Here is a 16707-nt window from a genome sequence, read left to right on the forward strand (position 1 = left end):
ATTTTTCCCTTGATGGTTTTAATATTTTATCTTTGTATTTAATTTTTGATAGTTTGATTAATATGTGTCTTGGCATGTTTCTGCTTTGCTTTATCTTATATGGGACTCTCTATACTTCCTCTACTTGACTGTTTCCTTTCCCATATTAGGGAAATTTTCAACTATAATTTCTTTAAATATTTTCTCAGTCCCTGTCCTTTTCTCTTCTTCTGGGACCCCTATAATTCGAATGTTTGTGCATTTCATGTTGTCCCAGAGGTGTCTGAGACTGTCCTCAATACTTTTAATTCTTTTTTCTTTATTCTACTCTGCAGTAATTATTTCCACTATATTACCTTCCAGATCCCTTATCAGTTCTTCTGCCTCAGTTATTCTGCTATTGATCCCTTCTAGAGAATCTTTAATTGCATTTATTGTGTTGTTCATCACTGTTTGTTTGCTCTTTAGTTCTTCTAGGTCCTTGTTAAACGTTTCTTGTATTTTCTCCATTCTATTTCCAAGACTTTGGATCATCTTTACTATCATTATTCTGAATCCTTTTTCAGGTAAACTGCGTATTTCCTCTTCATTTGTTAGGTCTGATGGGTTTTTATCTTGCTCCTTCATCTGCTGTGTGTTTCTCTGCTTCTCATTTTGCTTAACTTACTGTGTTTGGGGTCTCCTTTTTGCAGGCTGCAGGTTCATATTTCCTGTTGTTTTGGTGTCTGCCCCAAGGCTCTAAGGTTGGTTCAGTGGGTTGTATAAGCTTCCTGGTGGAGGAGACTAGTGCCTGTGTTCTGGTGGATGAGGCTGGATCTTGTCTTTCTGTTGGGCAAGTCCACGTCTGGTGTTGTGTTTTGGGGTGTCTGGGGCCTTATTATGATTTTAGACAGCCTCTCTTCTAATGGGTGGGGTTGTGTTCCTGTCTGACTAGTTGTTTGGCATAGGGAGTCCAGCACTGTAGCTTATTGGTCATTAAGTGGAGCTGGTCTTGGTGTTGAGATGGAGATCTCTGGGAGATTTTCACCATTTGATATTTCGTGGAGCTGGGAGGTCTCTTGTGGACCAGTGTCCTGAACTTGGCTCTCCCTCCTCAGATGTACAGCCCTGACATCTGGCTGGAGCACCAAGAGCCTGTCATCCACACAGCTCAGAATAAAAGTGAGTAAAAGAAAGAAAGAAAGAACAAAAGAAAGAAGTAAATAAAATAAAATAAAACAAAGTTATTAAAATAAAAATTTATTATTTAAAAAAAATTTAAATATAATGCAAAAAAAGAATGAAAGAAAGAAAGAAGAGAGCAACCAAACCAAAAAACAAATTCACCAGTTATAATAAGCTCTAAAAACTATACTGAAAAAAGAAAAAAAAAAAGACAGAGAGAACCCTAGGACAAATGGTAAAAGCAAAGTTATACAGACAAAATCACACACAAAAGCATACACATACACACTCACAAAATGAAAAAAATGGAAGGAAATATATATATCGTTGCTCCCAAAGTCCACCTCCTCAATTTGGGATGAGTCATTGTCTATTCAGGTATTCCACAGATCCAGGCTACATCAAGTTGATTGTGGAGATTTAATCCACTGCTCCTGAGGCTGCTGGGAGAAATTTCCCTTTCTCTTCTTTCTTCGCACAGCTCCTGGGTTTCAGCTTTGGATTTGGCCCCGCCTCTGCATGTAGGTCTCCTGAGGGCGTCTGTTCTTCGCTCAGACAGGACGGGGTTAATGGAGCAGCTGATTAGGCAGGTCTCTCACTCAGGCCGTGGGGAGGGAGGGGTAAGGGATGCAGGGCAAGCCTGCAGCGGCAGAGGTCAACAAGACGTTGCAGCAGCCTGAGGTGTGCCGTGTGTTCTCCTGGAGAAGTTGTCCCTGGATCACAGGACCCTGGCAGTGGCAGGCTGCACAGGCTCCTGGGAGGGGAGGTGTGGATAGTGACCTGTGCTTGTACACAGGCTTCTTGGTGGCTGCAGCAGCAGCCTTAGCGTCTCATGCCCATCTCTGGGGTCCACGCTGATAGCCGCGGCTTGCGCACGTCTCTGGAACTCCTTTAAGTGGCACTCTTAATCCCCTCTCTTTGCAAACCAGGAAACAAAGAGGCAAGAAAAAGTGTCTTGCCTCTTCAGCAGCTCCAGACTTTTTCCCAGACTCCCTCCCGGCTAGCTGTGGCGCATTAGCTCCCTTCAGGCTGTGTTCATGCCGCCAACCCCAGTCCTCTCCCTGGGATCTAAGCTCCGAAGTCTGAGCCTCAGCTCCCAGCCCTCGCCTGCCCTGGCGGGTAAGCAGAGAAGCCTCTCGGGCTGGTGTGTGCTAGTCGGCACCAATCCTCTGTGTGGGAATGTCTCTGCTTTGCCCTCCGCACCCCTGTCGCTGCTCTCTCCTCCATGGCTCCGAAGCTTCCCCCCTCCACCACCCGCAGTCTCAGCCCGCAAAGGGGCTTCCTATTGTGTGGAAACCTTTCCTCCTTCACAGTTCCCTCCCACTGGTGCAGGTCCCATCCCTATCCTTTTGTCTCTGTTTTTTCTTTTTTTTGGCCCTACCCAGGTATGTGGGGAGTTTCTTGCCTTTTGGGAGGTCTGAGGTCTTCTGCCAGCATTCAGTAGGTGTTCTGCAGGAGTTGTTCCACATGTAAATGTATTTCTGATGTATTTGTGAGGAGGAAGGTGATCTCCATGTCTTATTCTTCCACCATCTTGTTGCTCCTCCAAACGTGGTGATTTTTGTCGCATCTAAATTAGTGAGTGTTTGTTTCATCTAAAAATTAACCACCTGCTGACAGAATGGACCTCGCAGTACCGCCAGGTCTGTCCTCTCCGTCCACTCAGCCTGTGCAGCCACAGTTTCCCATGCTCCCAAGCTGTTGGCGTCTGTGTACCGATGCTCTCGTCTGCTGCTAGAGGGCACTCCTGGCCCAGGCGACCCAGACTACCAGCCTCGGAGGGTAATAATGGGGTGGGGGCGGCCACAGTGACATCTGGGATTTGTGGTCCTGGGGAAAGGATTGCAGAAGCAAAAAGTGCTAAGAGTTGCTTCTTCCCTGCCAGCTTCTCTGGATGGTTTGGACGCCCCAGATTGGCCAACCCCCTATCTTGGGAGACCTTAGGGACGTTTTTGACTATAATCTCTTTAAATACCTTCTTGGGTCCTTTCTCTCTCTCTTCTCCTTCTCGGACCCCTATAATGTGAATGTGGGTGTGTTTAATGTTGTCACAGATGTCTCTTAGGCTGTCTTCATTTCTTTTCATTCTTTTTTCTTTATTCTGTTCTGTGGCAGTGAATTCCACCTTTCTGTCTTCCAGGTCACTTACCCATTCTTTTGCTTCAGTTATTCTGCTATTGATTCCTTCTAGTGTGTTTTTCATTTCAGTTATTGTATTGTTCATCTCTGTTTGTCAGTTCTTTAATTCTTCTAGGTGTTTGTTCTTTAATTCTTCTAGGTCTTTGTTAAACATTTCTTGCATCTTCTCAATCTTTGCCTCCATTCTTTTTCTGAGGTCCTGGATCATCTTCACTATCATTATTCTGAATTCTTTTTCTAGAAGGTTGCCTATATACACTTTATTTAGTTGTTTTTCTTGGATTTTATCTTGTTCTTTCATCTGGTACAAAGTCCTCTGCCTTTTCACTTTGTCTATCTTTCTGTGAATGTGGTTTTTGTTCCACAGGCTGCAGGATTGTAGTTCTTGCTTCTTCTGTCTGCCCTCTAGTGGATAAAGTTATCTCAGAGGCTTATGTAAGCTTCCTGATGAAAGGGACTGGTGGTGGGTAGAGCTGGTGTTGTTCTGGTGGGAAGAGCTCAATAAAACTTTAATCTTGTTGTCTTCTGATAAGTGGGGTTGAGTTCCCTCCTTGTTGGCTTTGTGGCCTGAGGCATCCCAGCACTGGAGGCTACAGGCTTTTTGGTGGGGCTAATGGTGGACTCCAGGAGGACTTATGCAAAGGAGCACTTCCCAGAGCTTCTGCTGCCTGTGTCCTTGTCCTTGCAGTAAGCCACATCCACCCCATGCCTCAGCAGGAGATCATCTCCTATGTGGTCACTGCTCCTTCCCTCTGGGTCTCATGCACCCACTACTTTGTGTGTGCCCTCCAAGAGTGGAGTCTCTGTTTCCCCCAGTCCTGTTGATGTCTTGCAATCAAATCCCACTAGCCTTCAAAGTCTGATTCTCTGGGAATTCCTCCTCCCGTTGCCAGACCCCCAGGTTGGGAAGCCTGATGTGGGGCTAAGGACCTTCACTCCAGTGGGTGGACTTCTGTGCTGTAATTGTTCTCCAGTTTGTGCATCATCCACCCAGTGGTTACAGAATTTGATTTTATTGTGATTGAACCCCTCCTACCATCTCATTGCGACTTCTCCTTTGTCTTTGGTTGTGGGGTATCTTTTTTCGTGAGTTCTGGTGTCCTCCTGTCAATGATTCTTCAGTAGCTAGCTGTGATTCCAGTCCTCTTGCAAGGGGGAGTGAGTGCACGTCCTTCTACTCCACCATCTTGAACCAATTGCTCCCAGCGTCTCTCCAATTTTATTTCAGTTGTCTCATGTACAAAAATCCCTGCCTCTCACAGGACTAAAAATTGTTAAGTTCCAATCCAAATACTCAAATCTAAGTACTTTCATTTAATTTGTCTTACTCCACAGTCCCTTGGGCCCCAGAATACGTAGCAGAATTCTGCATTAAGTAGATAATTGTACCTAACAGTGGCCACAGATGCAATTTTCACCTCTCCATTTGTTGGAAATACTATCAACTGTTTCCAAGGAAATGTTGTTTAACCTGCTCTGAAGTGGAAGTTTAGGGATAATGTGTACTAGGTTTTCCTTGGGAAATTGGTGGGAGGAACAGTGTAACATGGACAGAAACCCTAGAACCCTGGCAGTTTGAGATAGTCAGGTTTGCTTTGTGGAGGTTCTAGAATCCTAGAGTAGGAAATAAAAAGGGGCAATATATGAAACCTTTGAAACTATATCATAATAGGTATTGTCCTCATTCTGATCTCAATAGACATTGTTGTAACTCAATAGTCAGTCACAAACTTTTTCTTAGCTGCCCCCAGTATATTAAGAGACTTGCTGGCTTCAGTAGGGATGAACATCAGGTTAAAGCTGGAAACTAGTACTAGAACTACTACACAAATGCCCTACCAGAATGGTTCCCTAAAAGTCTTATAGCTCAAAATCCTTTTCAATTACTTAGAAAACAGAACAAAAAGAACTGAGTTTGGAGAAAGCAGATTTTTTAAGTATTACATTTATTTCAATATTTATTGAATCTCAATGCACACAGAAATATACCAGGCACAATTGTAGGGTTTAGATAGAAGAAACTGATACAGATGAAATGACGTGGAGTCTCTACCCTCTGGGAACTTACACCTAAGAAAGGAAAATTTAATACAAAAAGCAATCACACACAAGACAAAATGTGGGAATTGCCTATGAAAGGTACCAGCTGAGCACTCCAAAGAGGAAGTGAAGAGTTGAGAGACACAGGATCATTTGAAATAGACCATAAAGTATGGATAGGATTGTCAACTAAGGTGAGTATAGACATTACATGTTGGAAGAAAAAGGAATCCAGAGTGACGTGTGCATTGAGTACCTGCAGGGGAGAAGTGAATAAGACTTGGAAACTAGTTGAGGACAGATGAATAATGACCTCAAAAGCAAGAATAGTTTCTATTTTATTCTGTAGGCCATGGGAAATCACTGGCTGATATTTTTAAAGAAGGGAAGTGGCATGAATGAAGTTGCACTTTAGGAAATTTAGTCTTAAGGTCACGTGCAAAAGGAATTACAAAGCTGAGTGGTAGAATGCAGGGGAGACAGCAATGAGACATCTGGTGACACACTGCAAGGGTTTGGACGATAGTAATTTAGGGCAGAGCAACACTGCAAAACAAGAAAAGTTTGGTTTTTGTTCCAGTGTGCCCTAGTCCATCACCTTCCCCAGGCCTCTACTCCTCTATATCTATTGTCATCTCATCACATAGCATCTAGTGAAACCTATCCAAGGTTTCTCTCCTTCTCCTGGAACTGATCTACTCTCAACCCCAGGGCCTTTCTTCATTCCCAGTAGCCCTGGGCCTTTCTTTCTGTTTTTAGCACCTAAACATAGGGTGTTAGACCTCAAGATCATGCAATCAGGCTAATTTGACTCTAGGCTATTTGACTCCAGGCTATTTGACTCCAACTTTTTAAGTTCTGTACACCATGATGAGGAAACTCAGATAGGAAAGTGACTTGCCCAAAGTTGCATGTAGAGTTAGGGGTTGAAAAAAAAATTCTGGGGGAAAAAAGACTGAAGGAATTACAATCATTGCAATATTCCTTCCTCTGGATTACACTGTCGGGTCCTCAAGCTGTTACTCACCTCTGAGTAAACTTTAGGCAGCAGCATGTTTGGTTGGTAGCATCTGGTTAGATTCAGCCCTGTTTACCAAGTTGTAGTCAGAACTGCCTCTGCCCTCATCCCCTTCCAGAAAGACTACTCGCTCCCTAGTTAAAATTAGTCCCCAGCTGTCAGAAAGGTGGTACATAGAAACAGCCTCAGAAAGCAGCACTGTTGAGAGAAGAAGGCAAAAATGGCTGGGGTCTGGGGGAAATCAGATTACTGAAAGCAGTGAGTAAAAAGGGGGCTTTTGGAGCCTCTATCAGACATGATATAAGGGAGTAAATGAGTGCCTGGTAAAACATATATTTAAGAAAGCATGAAGGGGTTTGATGAGAGGAAGGATGGGATAGTGGACTGGATGGAAAAGTATGAAGGGCACAATTAGGTGTAGAGAGAAATATGTAGGAGTAGTGTAACTAATAGCTTATGGCAATTATTCTCAGAAGAATCGTATTACCAAACAAATTGTATGCTGAGCCCTTCCAATAAGAATACAAAAAGAGTGGCATTTTACTAATATAAATCTAATCTATAGATGCAAATCTTTAATTAATTCATATTACAAAGTTAATCAAAAGTTAAGGCATTACTGTACTCCAATATGTTAAATTTGATACATAACACCTGTATTTGAGGTTTTTGTTCATTCAAAACTTACAAATTTTTAAAACTGCAAACAAAACCTTTTTAGGTGGTGACGTGGCAGATTGTGTGCTGAGAAAGTTGGTGCAGGGTGCAAGAGAAGGGGGGTTTGCGGGCTTCCCTGGTGGCGCAGTGGTTGGGAGTCCGCCTGCCGATGCAGGGAACACGGGTTCGTGCCCCGGTCTGGGAGGATCCCACATGCCACGGAGTGGCTGGGCCCGTGAGCCATGGTCGCTGAGCCTGCACGTCCGGAGCCTGTGCTCCGCAACGGGAGAGGCCACGGCGGTGAGAGGCCCACATACCGCAAAAAAAAAGAGAAGGGGGGTTTGCACTGTTTTGACTTCATTGGAATCAAACATCAACTGTGTCTGTGGCTCCTCCTGCTCCCACCAGCTATCCTTCAGCTTCTGCTGATTCAGAAGAAAGAGGCTCTATGTTATCATACTCAGTTGTTGAGAGAGAAAGAAAGAAACAATAATGCCAACTGATGCTGCAGCCATGTGGTTGACAGGGTCTTGGTGCCCCAGACGGGTGAGAGGACTGAGCCTCTGAGGTGGGAGAGCTGAGTTCAAGACACTGGACCACAAGAGACTTCCTGGTCCCATGTAATATCAATCGGCAAGAGCTCTCCCAGAAATCTCCATTTCAATGCTAAGACCCAGCTCCACTCAATGACCAGCAAGCTCCAGTGCTGTACAGCCCATTCCAAACAACTAGTAAGACAGGAACAAAACACCACCCATTAGCAGAGAGGCTGCCTAAAATCATAATAAGGCCACAGACACCCCAAAACGCACCACTGGATGCATTCCTGCCCAACAGAAAGACAAGATCCAGCTTCATCCACCAGACCACAGGCACCAGTCCCTTCAACCAGGAAGCCTACAAAACCCACTGAACCAACATTACCTACTGGCGGCAGATACTAAAAACAACAGGAATAACGAATATGCAGCCTGTGAAAAGGAAACCCCAAACACAGTAAGCTAAGCAAAATGAGAAGACAGAGAATTACTCACCAGATGAAGGAACGAGGTAAAAACCCACCAGACCAAACAAATGAGAAGGAAACAGGCAGTCTACCTAAAAAATAATTCAGAGTAATGATAGTTAAGTTGATACAAAATCTTGGAAATAGAATGGAGAAAACACAAGGAACATTTAACAAGGACCTAGAAGAACTAAAGAGGAAACAATCTATGATGAAAAACACAGTAAATGAATTAAAAATTCTCTAGAAAGAATCAATAGCAGAATAACTGAGGCAGAAGAACGAATAAGTGATCTGGAAGATAAAATAGTGGAAACAACTACCACAGTGCAGAATAAAGAGAAAAGAATGAAAAGAATTGAGGACAGTCTCAGAGACCTCTGGGACAACATTAAACGCACCAACATTCGAATTATAGGGGACCCAGAAGAAGAAGAGAAAAAGAAAAGGACTGAGAAAATGTTTGAAGAGATTATAGTTGAAAACTTCCCTAATATAGAAAAGGAAATAGTCAATCAAGCACAGGAAGTGCAGAGAGTCTATACAGGAAAATTCCAAGGAGAAACACGCCAAGACACATATTAATCAAACTATCAAAAATTAAATACAAAGAAAAAATATTAAAAGCAGCAAGGGAAATACAACAAATAACACACAGGGAATCCCCATAACGGTAACAGCTGACCTTCCAGCAAAACCTCTGCAAGCCAGAAGGGAGTGGCAGGACATATTTAAAGTGATGAAAGGGAAAAACCTACAACCAAGATTACTCTACCCAGCAAAGATCTCATTCACGTTCAATGGAGAAATTAAAACCTTTACAGACAACCAAAAGCTAAGAGAATTCAGCACCACAAAACCAGCTTTACAACAAATGCTAAAGGAACTTCTCTAGGCAAGAAACACAAGAGAAGGAAAATACCTATAATAACGAGCTCAAAACAATTAAGAAAATGGGAATAGGAACATGTATATTGATAATTACCTTAAATGTAAATCGATTAAATGCTCCCACCAAATGACATAGACTGGCTGAATGGACACAAAAACAAGATGCATATATATGCTGTCTAGATGAGACTCACTTCAAACCTAGGGACACACACAGACAGAGAGTGAAGGGATGGAAAAAGATATTCAATGCCAAAGAAATCAAAAGAGGGCTGGAGTAGCAATACTCATATCAGATAAACTAAACTTTAAAATAAAGACTATTACAAGAGACAAAGAAGGACACTACATAATGATCAAGGGATCAAACCAAGAAGAAGATATAACGATTGTAAATATTTATGCACACAACACAGAAGCACCTCAATACATAAGAAAAATTCTAACAGTGATAAAAGGGGAAATCAACAGTAACACAATCATAGTAGGGGACTTCAACATCCCATTTTCACAAATGGAAAGATCATCCAAAATGAAAATAAATAAGGAAACACAAGCTTTAAATGATACATTAAATAAGATGGACTTAATTGATATTTATAGGACATTCCATCCAAAAACAACAGAATACATATTTTTCTCAAGTGCTCATGGAACATTCTCCAGGAGAGATAATATCTTGGTCCACAAATAAAGCCTCATCAATATAAGAAAATTGAAATCATATCAAGTACCTTTTCCAACCATAGCACTGTGAGACTAGATATCAATTGCAAGAAAAATCTGTAAAAAAATACAAACACATGGAACCTAAACAATATGCTACTAAATAACCAAGAAATCACTGAAAATATCAAAGAGGAAATCAAAAAATACCTAGGACCAAATGACAATGAAAACGCAATCAGCCAAAACATATGGGATGCAGCAAAAACAGTTCTAAGGGGAAGTTTATAACAATACAATCCTACCTCAAGAAACAAGAAACATCTCAAATAAACAACCTACCCTTACACCAAAAACAGTTAGAGAAAGAACAAAAAAACCCCAAAGTTAGCAGAAGGAAAGAAACCATAAAGATCAGATCATAACTAAATGAAAAAGAAATGAAGGAAAGGATAGCAAAGATCAATAAAACTAAAAGCTGGCTCTTTGAGAAGATAAACAAAATTGATAAACCATTAGCCAGACTCATCAAAAAAAAAAAAAAAAACAAAAGGGAGAAGACTCAAATCAATAGAATTAGAAATGAAAAGGAAGTAACAACTGACACTGCAGAAATACTAAGGATCATGAGAGATTACTACAAGCACATACAGGCCAATAAAATGGACAACATGGAAGAAATGGGCAAATTATTAGAAAAGCAAAACCTTCAGAGACTAAACCAGGAAGAAATGGAAAATATGAACAGACGAATCACAAGCACTGAAATTGAAACTGTGATTAAAATCTTCCAAGAAACAAAAGCCCAAGACCAGATGGCTTCACAGGCGAATTCTATCAAACATTTAGAGAAGAGCTAACACCTATCTTTCTCAAACTCTTCCAACATGTATCAGAGGGAGGAACACTCCCAAACTCATTCTAAGAGGCCACCATCACCCTGATACCAAAACCAGACAAAGATGTCACAAAGAAAGAAAACTACAGGCCAATATCACTGATGAACATAGATGTTAAAATCCTCAACAAAATACTAGCAAACCGAATCCAACAGCACATTAAAATGATCACACACCATGATCACATGGGGTTTATCCCATGAATGCAAGGAATCTTCACTATACACAAATCAATGTGATAAAACCATATTAAAAAATTGAAGGAGAAAAGCATATGATCTTCTCAATAGATGCAGAAAAAGCTTTTGACAATATTCAACACCCATTTATTCAAAAAGCCCTCCAGAAAAGTAGGCATAGAGGGAATTTTCGTCAACATAATAAAGGCCATATATGACAAACCCACAGCCAACATTGTTCTGAATGGTGAAAAACTGAAACCATATCCACTAAGACCAGAAACAAGACAAGGTTGCCCACTCTCACCACTATTAATCAACATAATTGTGGAAGGTTCAGCCACAGAAATCAGAGAAGAAAAAGAAATAAAAACAATCCAAATATGAAAACAAGAAGTAAAACTGTCACTGTTTGCAGATGCCATGATGCTATACATCCTAAAGATTCTACCAGAAAACTACTAGAGCTATTCAGTGAATTTGGTAAAGTAGCAGGATACAAAATGAATGCACAGAAATGTCTTGCATTCTTATACACTAAAGATGAAATATCTGAAAGAGAAATTAATGAAACACTCCCATTTACCATTTCAACAAAAAGAATAAAATACCTAGGAATAAATCTACCTAAGGAGACCAAAGACCTGTATGCAGAAAACAATAAGACAGTGATGAAGGAATTTTAGGATGATACAAAGTGATGGAGAGCTATACCATGTTCTTGGATTGGAAGAATCAACATTGAGAAAATGACTATACTTCTCAAAGAAATCTAGAGATTCAATGCAATCCCTATCAAACTACCAATGGAATTTTTCACAGAGCTAGGGCAAAAAATATCACAATTTTCATGGAAAAACAAAAGACTCCTAATAACCAAAACAATCTTGAGAAAGAAAAACAGAGCTGGAGGAATCAGGCTCCCTGACTTCAGACTATACTCCAAAGCTACAGTAATCAAGACAGTATGATACTGGCACAAAAACAGAACTATAGATCAATGGAACAGAACAGAAAACCAAGAGATAAACCCACACATATATGGTCATCTTATCTTTGATAAAGGAGACAAGAATATACAATGGAGAAAAGACAGCCTCTTCAATAAGTGGTGCTGGGAAAACTGGATAGCTACATGTAAAAGAATGAAAGTAGAACACTCCCCAACACCATACACAAAAAAAACCTCAAAATGGATTAAAGACCTAAATGTAAGGCCAGACAGTATAAAACTCTTAGAGGAAAACATAGGCAGAACTCTCTATGACATAAATCACAGCAAGATCCTTTTTGATCCACATCCTAGAAAATGGAAATAAAAACAAAAATAAAGAAATAGGACCTAATGAAAATTAAAATCTTTTGCACAGCAAAGGAAACCATAAACAAGACAAAAAGACAGCCCTCAGAATGGGAGAAAATATTTGCAAATGAAGCAAGAGACAAATGAGTAATCTCCAAAATTTACAAGCAGCTCATGCAGCTCAATATCAAAAAAACAAACAACCCAATCCAGAAATGGGCAGAAGACCTATATAGACATTTCTCCAAAGAAGATATACAGATTGCTCACAAACACATGAACGGATGCTCCACATCACTAATCCTTAGACAAATGCAAGTTAAAACTGCAATGAGGTGTCACCTCACACCAATAAGAATGGCCATCATCAAAAAATCTACAAACAATAAATGCTGGAGAGGGTGTGGAGAAAAGGGAACCCTCTTGCACTGTTAGTGGGAATGTAAATTGATACAGCCACTATGGCGAACAGTATGGAGGTTCCTTAAAAAATTAGAAATAGAACTACCATACCACCCAGCAATCCCACTACTGGGCATATACCCTGAGAAAACCATAATTCAAAAAGTGTCATGCACCAAAATGGTCATTACAGCTCTATTTACAATAGCTAGGACATGGAAGCAACCTAAGTGTCCATCAACAGATGAATGGATAAAGAAGATGTGACACATATATACAATGGAATATTACTCATCCATAAAAAGAAACAAAATTGAGTTATTTGTAGTGAGGTGGATGGACCTAGAGTCTGTCATACAGAGTGAGATAAGTCAGAAAGTGAAAAACAAATACCGTATGCTAACACATATATATGGAATCTAAAAAAAAATGGTTATGAAGAACCTAGGGGCAAGACTGGAATAAAGAGGCAGGTGTAGAGAATGGACTTGAGGACACAGGGAGGGGGAAAGGGAAGCTGGGACGAAGTGAGAGAGTGTCATGGACTAATACATACTACAAATGTAAAATAGTTAGTGGGGGGCTTCCTTGGTGGCGCAGTGGTTGAGGGTCCGCCTGCCGATGCAGGGGACACGGGTTCATGCCCCGGTCCGGGAGGATCCCGCGTTCCACGGAGCGGCTGGGCCCATGGGCCATGGCTGCTGGGCCTGCGCGTTCGGAGCCTGTGCTCCGCATTGGGAGAGGCCACAACGGTGAGAGACCCGTGTACCACAAAAAAAAAAACAATAAAATAGCTAGTGGGAAGCAGCCACATAGCACAGGGAGATCAGCTCGGTGCCCTGTGACCACCTAGAGGGATGGGATAGGGAGGGTTGGCGGGAGATGCAAGAGGGAGTCGATATGGGGATATATGTATATGTATAGCTGATTCACTTTGTTATAATGCAGAAACTAACACACCATTGTAAAACAATTATACTCCAATAAAGAATTTTTTTAAAAAAGCAAAACCTTTTTAGGCTGTCTAGATCATTTTTATGAGACCCAAGAATCCACAGAATGTACCTTAAACCACCAGCTTAACATGTACTTTTCCTTGGGTAATTCACCATTTAATAGGGAATTCCAAAGAAAAGTCTTCAAGAATTGAATGAATAAATGTTTAAAGGAGAAATTTCAGACAGTAAGCCTCTCAGAAAGTGTCAAAGGCCCTGAGGGTAGTGTAGGTTGCCGATAATTTGATAACAAACGTCATATTAAATATTATAATTTTACATTTAAAAAATAAAATGGATCCTATTGCTTTGTAATATAGAATACAAAAATAAAGTCTGGCAAAATGTTCTTGGCTAGTGGTGTATATGAAAAAGATAGGACATAATCCTTAACATGGAGAGTAATGACCCCTTGTCAAAAAGCCATATCAAAATCCTGGTGGGCATATTAAATTTTTCTCTTTATCAACTAGAAGCATGGGATTTTTAAAGGATGAAAACACTATAGCATACAAAGTTCTTAATAATAGCAAAACAATAAGAGGACATATAGACTCCAGATCTCTTTTGTGTAATACAAACTTCTCTTTTACCTAAACTGAAAGAGTTAGATGGGGCTTGGCAAGAGTTTCTACCACTAAAGCAGTTCTTAACGTGAGTCGTGGCTTCAGGGCATATCTAAGCTCTTTGAAATTGTATGCAAAGTTTCATGTACATATATGTACATTTTTTTCAGGGAGGAAGGTCCACAGCTTTTGTCAAAGTCACAAAAGGATTTGTGCTCCTCCCCCGCTGAAAATACAGCTTTAGAACCACAGAAATTAAAGATCTCACCTCCGGGAAAGTTACATGTAATTCCAGGGTGTATGGTTTGTAAGAACAAAGGTGGAAGGTTATTTGGAAGGAGGTAAAATATTCTTAACGAAAAAGCATTAAATTTGATAAGGTTTCGAGAGTCCATGATTGCAACATATGACCATCCAAATTAACAGGAGGTGTTAATGTGCCCCTGAGGAAAGGGTTTATATGGAATGTAACTATGTGCAAAGCAGTATTCAGGGAACAAGGTTATGTGCTGGAGGTGAGGGCTCAGATAATAAGATAGACCTGGTACTCCAAGAGCCCACTTAAGGCAACTTTCTTAATATATACATTTTAGCTACATTGGTTTCTGAAACCAACCAAATTTTTAAAATCAGTCTTGACCCAACATTCAATTACTGATGTGCATTACTATAGCACCATCTTGTGGAATATAGTTGAAATTCATGCATGTCTTTAGGTGGCTGCTTAGTCAGTGGTTCTCAAAGTGTGTTCTGTGAACCCCTGGGGGTACTTAAGGCATATTCAGGGAGTCCATAGGGTCAACGTTATTTTCATAATAATACTAAGATGTCATTTGCCATTTTAAATGTGTTGGATTTGTACTGATGCAAATGGTGGGTAAAACTACGTATACTTTAGCATGAATCATGGCAATGGTCCCAAATTATACTATTAGTCATTGTGTTCTTCACTGCTATGCATCTGAAGGAAACCAAAAGCTTGTTATACTTATGAGTATCCTTATGAAGTAGCAAGAAAAAAACTTGGGAGTCCAGGCCAAAGGACTCAATGTACAGGAATTCACTTTGTCAATTTTGCTTGTAAGAAATCCCTCCAAGAACTGAGGAATCTCTGCGAGTAGCAGATATTTGTGAGCATCACAGATAAGAGGTTTGTGTTTTAGTATGCACTCCTCCACCCATTAGCTTAGAGTTTCAAGGGTTTTTATCTCTATAAAGAAGATATTACTAGGAGTTGCTGCACTGAGAAGTTGTGAGGATTAAAAGCTGGATATAATGGCCTGGTAAACACTGCCTCTTCTAGTGTCCTCTCTTCCTCCCTGTGCTAAAGTTTAGCAAAGAATTTAATCTTCACAGAAACCCTATGAAGTTGATATTTTCCTCCTCTTTTTCAGATGGAAAAACTGAGGCCAGGAAAGATTCAAGTCTCTCACCTGAAGTCACACAGCAATGTGAGTGGTAAAGAGGGCTTGAACCCAGGCAATTTCACTCCAGAGGAGTAAAAGTCTCCTGAAATTTCTGACTGTTAGAACATGAAGAAAGCCAGAAAGGAGGAGGAGATTGCACAGTTAGCTGGAGTCTAGAAAATGATGAAGACATGACACAAGATAGAAAGGGATAGTAACTCTTTATGAAAAATGGATATAGAGCCTTAAAACAGAATGTGGACCTAAATACTCAGAATCACACCACTTTGGAAGATTTATAACAAAAATAGTATGAATGTAGTTAATAGTTGTAATGGAGTTGTGAGCTGAAGAACCATGTTGGTGCTAGCAAAATGGCAGAATTCCTATAGCATAAAAGTTGTCTTGCAAGAGCTTTATTGATGTCTAAGAGTTTAATGATGTCTAAAGAAAATATGATAATTCCTCAGCCACCTGAAGGACAGTGTTATAGCAACTAATCAAAAAGAAAAACCACAGCCTCTCCCCCTCAGTCTTTTTTTTTTTCTTTTTTTTTTTTTGCGGTACGCGGACCCCTCACTGCTGTGGCCTCCCCCGCAGCGGAGCACAGTCTCCAGACGTGCAGGCCCAGCGGCCATGGCCCACAGGCCCAGCCGCTCCGTGGCATGCGGGATCCTCCTGGACCGGGGCACGAACCCGCGTCCCCCGCATCGGCAGGCGGACGGACTCCCAACCACTGTGCCACCAGGGAAGCCCCGCCTCAGTCTTTTTTTAAGATTTTTTTTTATATGGACTATTTTTAAAGTCTTTATTGAATTTGTAACAATACTGTTTCTGTTTTATGTTCTGGTTTTTTGGCTGTGAGGCATGTGGGCTCTTAGCTCCCTGACCAGGGATTGAACCCTCACCCCCTGCATTGGAAGGCAAAGTCTTAACCACTGGACCGCCAGGGTAGTCCCCCACTCAGTCTCTATTTTCCACAATGGTGATTTTTTTATAGATACGCTTTGTAGACCTCAAAGTACTGGAAAGGAAGCTCTCATTCAAAGGCAATTTATCTTAAAATAATGTAGATAATACCATTTTTTTGTCCATTTGAAATACATAGCATGTGCTATAACAAAGCATCCTGTCAAGTGTAACAATCAGCAGGAAGAGCCATTTCCTAGAGTGTGCCTGCAGGGCTCAGGGATCTCAGAGCTGGTGTCAGATCACTGGTGGGGTGAGGCCAGTTCCTGACACAGTTGGACATGGGGCCCAGGGTGTCCTCAAACTTGTGTTGGCCTGCTAGTTTGCAGAGCCAGGGCCTAGCTGGTCCCAGGGTAGAGTCTGGACAGCTGTGGGTGATCTGGGTCCACAGGCTACAGATTTGTGGTTTTCTTGCATCTGGTGTCTGC

The 16707-nt window shown here is 41.0% G+C and overlaps 1 pseudogene; it reads left to right on the top strand.

Moving 5' to 3' along the window:
• The first annotated feature begins 6686 nt into the window (after nt 1-6686).
• LOC137216642 (ubiquitin-conjugating enzyme E2 variant 1 pseudogene) lies at nt 6687-15810 on the top strand (annotated as a pseudogene).
• Nucleotides 15811-16707: the final 897 nt, after the last annotated feature.

This window comes from Pseudorca crassidens, chromosome X (assembly GCF_039906515.1).
Source record: "Pseudorca crassidens isolate mPseCra1 chromosome X, mPseCra1.hap1, whole genome shotgun sequence".
Taxonomy (NCBI): Eukaryota; Metazoa; Chordata; class Mammalia; order Artiodactyla; family Delphinidae; genus Pseudorca; species Pseudorca crassidens.